The sequence below is a fragment of the Micropterus salmoides genome, unplaced genomic scaffold (genome assembly GCF_014851395.1).
Source record: "Micropterus salmoides isolate LMB-PRFRI ecotype aquatic unplaced genomic scaffold, ASM1485139v1 Ms_hic_scaffold_12, whole genome shotgun sequence".
Lineage (NCBI taxonomy): Eukaryota > Metazoa > Chordata > Actinopteri > Centrarchiformes > Centrarchidae > Micropterus > Micropterus salmoides.
The window spans coordinates 18025626-18035482 of record NW_024040263.1 but is presented as its reverse complement, the minus strand read 5'-3'; the positions used below and the strand labels follow the sequence as shown (position 1 = coordinate 18035482).

The 9857-nt window shown below is 37.6% G+C and overlaps 1 long non-coding RNA gene across 1 annotated transcript; it reads right to left on the bottom strand.

The window, feature by feature from the left end:
• Positions 1-1812: 1812 nt before the first annotated feature.
• LOC119899277 lies at positions 1813-4292 on the bottom strand. The gene is made up of 4 exons (XR_005443778.1): positions 4211-4292; positions 3415-3483; positions 3211-3308; positions 1813-2475 (listed from the first exon to the last, which is right to left on the bottom strand). It is a non-coding gene; the product is annotated as an uncharacterized LOC119899277 (long non-coding RNA).
• Positions 4293-9857: the final 5565 nt, after the last annotated feature.

Here is a 9857-nt window from a genome sequence, read left to right as displayed (position 1 = left end):
CATGTATTTAAGATCAGATGCATGGAAGAATTATCTCTATCAGCTTTCCTTGTTATGAGCCTCACAAAGAATAACACGTATGCTACCATGTCAATCATTATCATCACTGTGCAACCTGATGCAAACAATGAGAGTGGAAATTAAAAATGTGCTTGGGTGCTCCTCTCTGTCGGAGAAGAAAAAGCAGCATCAGAATAATTGTTTGGTAAGAGTCTTAGTCACACATGAACCTCCTTTAAACAGAAGGCAGATGAACTGTTTTCACTGAAGGAGGCTTGATTAGGCATCACCCTCAGTGATTAGACATTTGCTGTTTAAATGTTTCCCACTGTGGATTCACTGGCACATGCAAAACATTCCCCCCATCTTTATGCCGAGCGGTGAATATTACCATGATAAAACTGATAGCTCATTCTGGCTGCTGCTGGGATAAAAAAAAAAAAATCCAAGACAGAGAACAAATATGAACCAATAAAGTGGCTGACATTTAAATTAATTTTTGACATGTTGTTTGTGCACTTCTTTCTTTTGCTACTTGCTAACGTGTTTGCTTAATGTCTTTGTGTCTGGATGGAGCCTTCAGTCAAAATGAATTGTGGAAACTCACAGCTTAAAAACAGTCTGCGGGAACAGTAGCCTGAAGGCATTTTGAGGACTGTTTAGGCTCATGCTGTGCGGCATATCTACACACACACACACACACACACACATACTTGTTTTGCTATACTTGTGAGGTCCATGACCCTATAGCATGTTGTGAGGACCCCCCTTTCTGCTGACAGTAGGATAATGAAAAAAATAGTTTGAACACTAGATGGGGCTACAAAACCAGAAAATAACTTCAAATGTTTACACACACGATGGTCACACAACTGGTGAATTTGGTCGGTGTTGTGAGGACCGAACGGTTGCTAGGCAGATTTAAGATCACATAATCTGCTTTTTAAGGTGCTGACCTTATTAGACCAAAGAAAATTACTATATGTAACTCACTGAAGCTTATTAAACCCTTATTATGTGGTTATATTATTCCTTGTATATTTATGAACTTTATATTTTTTCATTAACGTGTGTCTTAAGCTGCTGATGTAGCTATCTACCTCATCTGATCATTTAAAAAAAAAATCTTAGTTATATCTTAGCAATGATCACCAGTGTGTAACAAATAATTTTAAATACTTATTTTATGATTTGATACACTCATAGCTCATATTCATAACTCGCATACGTTATGGCACACAATAAGTATAGCTGACCCAGAAACTATTGTCCATGTATTTGTCACGTCTCGCTTCGATTACTGTAATGCTCTGTAGGCTACTTGGGTCTGATCTTGATCTGGCATTGTTAGTATTGCACACATACTAGACCCTTTTAACATGTATGGTTTAGTTTGACTCAAACAAATTAACCTTATAATTTTAAATATTTTTCAAATCAAAAGGAAAGTGACTAAGAATATTATGATTTAAAAATTATTTATATTGATGACTGATGCCACAGACAAGGTAAATTTAAGTCTTTTATAATTATAGCAGTTGAGTGAACTAAGCCTTTATTCAATTTTATTTATATAGCGGCAAATCACAACAACAGTTATCTCACAGCGCTTTTCATAAAAGAGCAGGTCTAGACCATATTCTATGATGCTATTTACAGAAGCCCAACAGTTCCCACCAAGAGCAAGCACCAGGCGACAGAGGCAAGGAAAAACTTCCTTTTAAGATTGGGTCATATAGTAAATCATCCATCGGGACTTTCACCGCAGCTAAAATGAAAGCTCTGACCTCCATCACAACACAAACTCCAAACTAATAAATCAGCAGATTATTTATTCTGCAAAAGCAAATATTGCGCTTTACAAAAGAGCATTCTAACAAGCAGGGTAAGAAATTATTAACTCTAACAGAGCACCCACACATTGTACATCAAATGCAAGGATTTTAAAATCCTTTTCAGGCCTCATTTAGTACTGCTGAATTTCAGCTTCAACAACACAAGTCAGGAGACATACTTGAGCCAATATTGTTACTATGACAAAGAGAAATAACAAATTTGGATGTTATATTTTGTCAATCCACAAACCTAAGGATTGTTGAGGCCTACTGAAATCCTTACTAAACCTACTACTGAAATGAACTGAGTAATGAACATGTCACTTTGGCCAAACTCCACTGAATAATGAACTGCTCACATCTGTATACATCTGTATATAACCTGAACTTGAAAACTTAAAACCTGTAAGTTAATGGAGTGATACCTTCTTTTTTCTAATTTCAATGGTATTATGTACATGATTCTTGATATCTCTCCAATGTCTACTCTGAAGTGCTGGTTCTGCATCTATGCACTCTATGCACTTGTCCTTACGAGGAACTTTCATCAAAATCATGCAATTTCCAAGTTGCCGCCAAACTGCCTTTTTTTCCACATCACTCCAGGGCCTTCTTTGAGTTTTCTTCTGCACAGTAGAACCTAAAAAAACAATAAACATAAAGACACATTATTCCACCAAAATCAAGAAATCATAGAATGAACTAAGACTGTAAGCAATCATTAGCAGGCCTGCCTGTATGTAAATAGGTATAGTTATTAAGTAACTGACTAGTTCAACTGAGTAAGTCAGTCAGTAGGCAGGTAGAAGTAAGTAAGTAAGTGTGATTTTGTTTAAGGTCAATAAAATCACTATGTATGCATGTTGTCTTCACTGTTCTTGTGCATTCCATTATTTTATATGTGTAATGGACCACTTAAATTGAAGAAAAAGGTAAAAATGTAGTATTAATAAACTAGTAGCACTCACAGTAGTATCAGTGGAGGCAGTAGTAGTAATTTTAGCATCTGCAGCAGTAATAGTAGTAGCTTTTGCAGATGTAGTAGGAATAGGTGTAGTAGCGCTGAAAATAGTTGGACTATTTTAAGTGGCAATAGTCTCTCTAGTAGTTGCAGCAGTAGTGACAATAACAGTAGTTGTAGTACTATTCAATATTGTAGTTCTTGTAGTGGAATTTAAAGTAGTTAACCCTGTAACAAGCACCCTCAATCCCTCCCTCACATAAGCTTAGGCTCTTCTGAAAGCTTAGACAAAATGGCCAACATCAATGTAAATAGTTTTTTCCCTTTCAAACTAGATATCAGATGACCCGTTAGGCTGAAATATCACTTTTTAAACAATGTTTGAAAGGCAGTTCAAAAAGTACATGAACGCACCTGGGGTGCTGAGGGTGCAGTAGGTGGTTCTATATTGGCAAACAAGTCAGTTTTGGATGACCTCTTGACTTTAGTCTTTGTGTGTGTGCCAGGTCCCTCTAGGTGAAGAGAAGAGACAGCCCATGACACATACACAAACTTAGTCATAACCTACTGTACACTTCATGCCAAGAAGTCTAAGCTATACATGATCACACTACATACCATCTGAGCCTCGGTCCGCATCAGATGGCATATCTGGATCAAGTCTCCGCTTCTGACTTCTGGATAGCTCTGTAACAGAGGGAAATGAACATCAGGCATAATGAACTACATCTATATTGGTCAGTGGAAAAGGTGATTGATTATCACAGCAAACACTACTAACTTCTTGAACAAACTTGTAACACTATAGCATTCATGTTATACATCCTGGTCACTTAAAAATACTACTGTAGCAACCACAAGAAACCCTGGCAAACATGTGCACTTATACGTCTTGTTACCCATTAACTGCTTTGCTTTGACACCGCTCACTCTGTTGCCGACATACACTTGATCTGCTCCAGTTCCACACTCACATCTCAAGAAATTATCTATCTTTTTTATATACTTTTTTTTTAATATTATTCTGTTTATATTTTTTAGAATTTTTTATTTTGTGTATACTTTTAACTGCTACACAGAACAACACTTTCTCTGATTACCTACTTGCCAATAAATCTGATTCTGATGTTCCATTCAAGTATACATTTAATAGAACTAGAATTCATACCAGGTCAAACATAAGCCTTGTCACAATAAGCCACCCCGCTGTGCATCAGAACTTAAACATGCCATGTCTAGGCAAACCTACAATATTACAAATGAAATAGGTAAATAATAGTTGACAATAATACTGGTAATAAGAACTTCTGGACGTCGGGCCAGTAAAAACTGTCTTCGGGCCAATATGTTTCAGGCCTATTGTGACAAAACATTTTAACTTGAACCCTGATATCTACTATAATTACTTGCATACCATCTTGTTATTGCCTTGTAGATGCCTCCACCAGGATACGCTCTGAAGTGTTCCCTTGGTTGGGTTCGTTAGACAAAGCAACTGTAATGACAAAAAAGAAGAGAAACATTTTATACAGCATAAGTCAAATGTTCTGTCCAGATTCCCTTACAATGTTTTTTGATATAGCTTTCCAAAATGTAAAAAAAGTGTGTGTGATTGTACAATACTCACGCTCTAATTCAAAGTCAATCTCATCGAGAGATTTTCCTTTATAGACAGCAGTTCCACATTCTATCGCCATATGCACTCCACTGCCCCCCACCCCCACCAAAGAGTGATGACGCAAATGTGCTTTGATTATTGACTGTTAATTACTATTGCAGCTTTAAAGCTCAAAAAATAATATTCAGGCCAGCCCTACAGTAAATGTGGTTCCATCAAGTTACCAGATATAAAGGTTTAATGTCACACCCTCAAATTGTTAGAATAAAGTAATTTGATACATATCAGCTCATTTTCTTGGTCTCTCTTTCTTTCCATTACCTGTGAAACAAACAATTATCTTTAAGCAAGATCACCACAATGAAAGTCATCAATTAATTTAGATTAAATAAATAAATATATTTATTTTAAATGTCAGTGTTAGGGTTCTATAACTAATAGCCCTAACACTGACAGCCACAGAATTACATAAAATATTGCTAGTATCACTTACATAATTAATGTTATTTTTGTACATTTGTTTCATCCTGGATATTTTGTCTAATTGCTCCTACATAAGCCTAAAAGAGAAGTGAAGATGCTAAAATCTCAGTTAAACTGGATATCTAATTACAATTATTATTTGTCAGATGACTCAATAATGGTAATCTTTTGTTGCAGCTCTAACATGATTAATGTTAGTATTCTTGAATACATTCTGAATTGTTTTGTCTGTATGGTGACAGAAATCTGCTAAAAAGTTTAATTGTCCTGTGTTGTGTGACCAACAGTGCAAAACATAAAAACAATCTGTTTATGATGTGAAAACAGAAAGAAATATAAAATCCACAAACTGGAAACGCCAGAATCTGCTAACCTTAGGCATTTATGCTTGGAAAATAATTACAACAATTAATTGATAATTAATATAGTTGGCAAATCATTCGACCCACCTACCAAAAACTATTTTCCATTCTGTTCTTCTCTTATTTTTATTCAAGTAACGTTTACTTTAGTTAAGTACATTTTTTAAAGGCCTAGTTAATAACGTACTTCTTTTTCTGCTTTATTTAACTCATCAAATCAAGTAATTTTCCGTCTGCACCCTGTAGTTAAACTAATGCTAATGTTAGCAAAACAGTTAGAATGGAGAATGATACTGAAGCTAGACTCCAAAAACAGCTCAGCCTAATTTAAATAAAAATAAAAATGTCTTACCTGGGTTAATAATCTGTTGTTTTCCTGCTGTTTTTCGTATGTTAATATCTCCGTGCTCCCCTAGTCTCTGCAGCCTCCGTAAGACATGCACAGACCTGTTTGTGACGATGCATTCAAGTCCACAGGGAGAGTGCAAAATCGTAGTTCTATATGTTGTAGGGAAATTTTACAAAATGTTTTAACTCAAAATAGAGTCCAAAAGGAAAACAAAACAGAGTTTTGGGGAGAAGTAGCTAAAATAGTTACTACAACATAACATAGCTTCAGCAGTTCTCCATTTTAATATAACATTCTGTATCTTCAGTCAGGGACAGTGAAGCTTCAAATTCCCATGTCCCTTGAATGCCGCATTAGCAGAAAAAAAGTTTGCTGCCCAGGTGCTTAATTGATCTCCCCTGCCCCACTCTGTGTGGCCTCATGCCAGCTTCTCCTCAGAAACAGATTCAGTTTGAGTAGAATCCCAACACACCTTTACACTATTTATTTTTTACTGGGGTTATTACTGTTTTACATTCGATTTTAAATCAGTATGTTACATTATTTGTGCAAAATCATTTTAAACATGAATGCATGTAAATTAAATTTATTTAATATTGGAGAGATTTTGATGCAGTGGTTTTGATATTTTGATATAACTTCATTGCTGGACTATCACACATCAGAAAACAAGACCTGAGATTCAAGTTCATTTGAAGAGAGTTTTATGCTGTGGATTAGGTGCTTAGTTGTTCTCCCCCTCCCCCACCCGACATGTGCTCCTCAGCTCCCCTGGCTGTGACACACAGGCAGCAGAGCCTGGATTCAGTTTGAGCAATATCCCAACACACCTTTTACAGGATTTTATATATAACATGTGCCCTTCATCGCAACAGTATTCCCTCATGGCAACAGCCTTTTAACAGCAGGATAATGCCTCCATTCATTCTTTTATTTCAGATATGACTTATTTATTTATAAATTATCTGCAATTTACACAATTTAGCCAACCTGCACATGCACACTCACACACTGACTGAACATTGTGCGATGTGTGTGCATGCGACGAGTCGTGTGTGATGACAGGGATCATACCATCAAGATAAAAGCAGACGGGAGGGCTTATTGTCTAACAGGTCTACAAAGTCTGGATGTCATATTTGGTGTGCGCACGGTGGCACTGCTGGAGAAAGTGAGATTGTTGTGTGGATTCTTGTATGTAACTTGCTTTGTCATTGCTGCTGCTGGACAAGTTGATAATTACCTGCAGGCCAAAAAAGCCCTCAGGCCATAGGGAAAATCTCCTGTGCACTAGTCCGCTAGTTTAATCTCCACAACGTCTTCGTGTTCAGTGTTGTCGGTCAAGACAATGGACCAATGAGCAAGCACTATATAGGCCTACAGGTATAGTAGGCCTACTCATGGAAGTTGTAGTGTCGTAGTGTCACATTGCAATTCGTTTGTTATTTCAGATGACTGTTGACAAGACTACAATTTTTCAACACGCCAAAGTGGCAAGTAGGAGTGACTGCGTTACCCACCACGGCTGAAATCCACCCGCATTTGGCGGGTTGGCGGGTGTTAATATCAAGCCCTGGGTCAGAGAAAAAGCTCCAAGATATGTCTAAGGTTTGTCTTAGGCTATGTTCACAATTCAGGCCTTAATGGTCAATTCCAATTTTTTTCCCAGACCTCATTTTTCTGTTTGAGAGTTCATATTCTACTTTAAATGTGGCCAAAATCAGACTTAAGTGTGAACACATGCACAGAAGAATTAAACGTCACAAGCAGCATGCTATCATACAGAAGTAAACCAAGGAGCCAGTTAGCTCATACTTGCTAAACCTCCCGTATTTCATTACACTCTCCTGGTTTCCTCCTGAGGTCACATTCCCCCGAACTAAACAAATATTAACAACTTTTCATTACATTCATTACTATTCTGGCGCTGTACAACACATATAACCCACAACTGTCCCCCTCTATCTCTGTCCACTGTGTCCGTTCAGATAGGCAGCGTTCAGGTGACTCAGAAGATAGCTTGGGACCAGGTGGATTTCAGGGGGAAGAAAGGGAGTTTGTGAGCAGATGATGGCAAGATAGAGGAGAAAGAGAGCCACATGTTTAATAATGGCTTTTGTGGAACTTTTTTGTTCACCACAGCCCGTCTACCTCATAATTACCGCATAACTAACTCTGATGCCTCTAGAGTGGCATCAGAGTCGCATAGATTTCAATCTGAGTGTCCAGATCGAGGTCGCATTTCAAAAAATCCGACCTGTGTTGGATTTGGACCACATCCGAACCAGAAAAGAGTCCACGTGACTAAAAAATCTGATTTGGGTAACTTTTGCCTGTAGTCTGAATGCCGCCTTAGTTACCCCACTTGGAAAAGTACTTTCCTCTAGTCAAATGTTGAGGTACTTCCACTTTTTTACTCCCCTACATTTAAAATCCTGTGTTGTATTTATTTCTCTTTACCTGATCAATGTAGTGAAGTTACTGAGAAGAAGAAATATAAATATTTTGTCATTGAAATAAATGCACATTTCAAACAACTGATGTTTAGAGATTAATTCATTAAGGACTGAATGCACGCAGAAACAAGTACACTATGGAATACTTTTACTATCTTGATTCGAATTTTGACAAAATTTTTGGTAAATATGGGATTTCTACATATCTTAAGTAAAGGAACATTGTTCTATATTTAACGACAACCACATCGCTTATGTATAGCTGGATGGTCTAGTGGCAGAGTTGGTACCTGAAGAACAGAAGGTTCTGTGTTCAAATCCTCTACAGGGCAACTTTTTTTATTCTCCTTAGGAGTAAAAATTTGTCATTAATGCAGGGATATCAATCACATAGAAGGCCAAAATTTGGGACTATGTCAAAGGCCAAACAGGGTCGACATTTATTAAGCAGGATACAAAAGGGAAACCTATTTAAGTTGGCTACATTCTTTTATGAATATGTGCTACAGTCAGATGTTTGGCACCTTTTCTTGAATGCCAGTTAATCAATGTTTGAGGTTAGGTTCTGTACTGTGGAAACCCTTGAGATGGAGTGAAGGTGTGCATCAATGAGATGACTCCTTTGTGGGGGTTTGTTCATCTTCATCACAGAGAAAAGCTGCTCACACAGGTATATGCTTTAAAACAATCAGCATTTGAGTAGCATGTAGGCTGAGTTAAGAGAACCGTTATAGGGATGACACTTGGAAAATGTGCAGTACCCGCAGAGTCATACTTTGCATTGAGTGTGTCAATACACTGAAGGTCTATCATCTCATTTTGGAGGTTCATAGGTGCTCTTTCCATGTCAACTGCAACCGGATTGCTGAGCAGTTCAAATTTAAATTTCTGAGCTGCAAAGTTGGCAAATCTCAGAGTGAACTCTGGGCCAAGCGCGCTAGGTAACACAGCAGTAGATACGTGGTTTGTCAACACGGAGCGTGACCAAAGGTTCCTTGCTGCATCTGAGTGTCTTGCAGGCACCGCTTGACTTGGAAAGCTCTCAGTGCATCATATATGTCAGTGATCACACGTCTCATCCCTGAATCTGGAGGTTTAGCACAGTGAGATGCTTTGTTATGTAGCACAAAAAGGACAACCCAATTAGGCAGACTTCCTCCTCCTTAGTATCACATCTCTCTGTGATAGGGCACAGTGCCATGCTCAGCATCTACTTCCTCAAGGAAAGACTGAAATTGGCCGTGATTTAAGCCTATAGCTCTTATAAATCAACTGTATGTGTTATTACATGTTCCATTTTTTAACCTTTACCACACAAGCTAAAGTCCACTCCACAGTTGAAGACTGACAACTGTGCAGTATCAGTCACATTACCGCTCTCATTCACAGCAAGGGAATAGGCAATGAAGTCTTTTCTATCAACTATTCTCATAAATCAGTGGCAAGCTCACATACACAATTAGCAACAGTATTTCTGCTTAAGCTTATATTTGAAAAAGCTTGCTTTTTGTCTGGACACATGTCGTCTCGAACTTTAATCATGCACTGCTTTACAAACTCTGCCTCACTTTTAATACATAGCTGAGACCAAAGGCTTTTTTCTACTTTAAAATTCAACTCAGGAAAAACAACTATGTGTAATTTAATTTGTCTTATGCTGATCAAAACAAGAGATCTCTAAATGATCGTAAATGAGTCCTTGAAGTCTCCTGTACATTGGGCCATATGAGATCACAGAAATAACTCAAAGAAAACTCAGCTATGACTCCTAGGATCTCCTAAAATATGTCTCA